This window comes from Arachis duranensis, chromosome 3 (genome assembly GCF_000817695.3).
Source record: "Arachis duranensis cultivar V14167 chromosome 3, aradu.V14167.gnm2.J7QH, whole genome shotgun sequence".
In the NCBI taxonomy this organism is placed as follows: domain Eukaryota; kingdom Viridiplantae; phylum Streptophyta; class Magnoliopsida; order Fabales; family Fabaceae; genus Arachis; species Arachis duranensis.
Window position 1 is genome coordinate 93,244,589 of NC_029774.3, and position 1,020 is coordinate 93,245,608.

General features: G+C 36.0%; 1 long non-coding RNA gene across 4 annotated transcripts in view; it reads left to right on the plus strand.

The window, feature by feature from the left end:
• LOC127745677 (uncharacterized) overlaps positions 1-1,020 on the plus strand; it is a 15,735-nt gene that overhangs the window by 4,151 nt on the left and 10,564 nt on the right. The window contains exon 2 of one of the 4 annotated variants that reach the window (XR_008006999.1): positions 521-562. The exons of the other annotated variants lie outside the window; for them this stretch is intronic. This is a non-coding gene — a long non-coding RNA (uncharacterized LOC127745677). The remainder of the gene's footprint in view (positions 1-520; positions 563-1,020) is intronic. 4 annotated transcript variants of the gene reach the window in all.

Consider the following 1,020-nt stretch of genomic DNA (forward strand, 5'->3'; position numbering starts at 1 on the left):
AAGAGTAATGTACTTATTGTATGATTATTTGTTGCTTGAAGCAACCCAAGAGATGTCTGTTTGTTGCTTGAGGCAACCCAAGAGCTATTATATACATATTTGTTGCTTAATGCAACCCAAGAGATATTATTTATTTATTTGTTGCTTAATGCAACCCAAGAGATATTTATCTGTTGCCCTGAGGCAACCCAAGAGTAATTCTCCGTTCCCAAGAGTATATTTCCTGCGAGTAGAAAGCAGAGGCTGTCTCAGTAGAGCTGCTAATAATTATATGCGCATTTATTTGAACGGAGAATCGTATCCGGGAAATCGTGAACTCGTGACCGGATAAATGTCGGGAATGCAGGTGCTAACCGACACATGAGCTCATGGCCTGCACTAGGACTAGACATTCATCATATGCATCTATGTGACATTGTTTGGGTACTATTTGCGCTTTATTCTTTACTTTCACGGCATTCTCTACCTCTACTGAGAACATGTGGTTTGGTTCTCACCCCCAAATTTTTCACCCTTTCAGTGACACAGGTTTGAAGACGCAATTTGAAGCTGCGAGCCATTAGTAGGTTTTCTTTATGGTTTTAATTGCTTTCATAGAGTCCCCTCACTCTTTTCCTTTGAAGTTTTATTTTATCAGAGGGGTAGGTATTGTATTTGGGTTTATATGACTTCCTATGTATAAGAATTACTATTAATAATACTTATATGATTGTCTTATTATTTACAATGCTTATCTTTGATACATGTCTTGAATGAATAAAAACAAAATTTTCCGGAATTTTCTTAAAACTAAAACGCGAACTCGATATAAAGGCTCAGTAATTAAGTAGTTAATATTAGAAAAGGTCACGTAACGTTCTTTCTAGTAGAAATTGTAACATCCCTTCCAGCAAAATACCTTGCTTAAGTCAGGGTATTTCTACTAGAAAGAACGTTACGTGACCTTTTCTAATATTAACTACTTAATTACTGAGCCTTTATATCGAGTTCGCGTTTTAGTTTTAAGAAAATTCCGGAAAT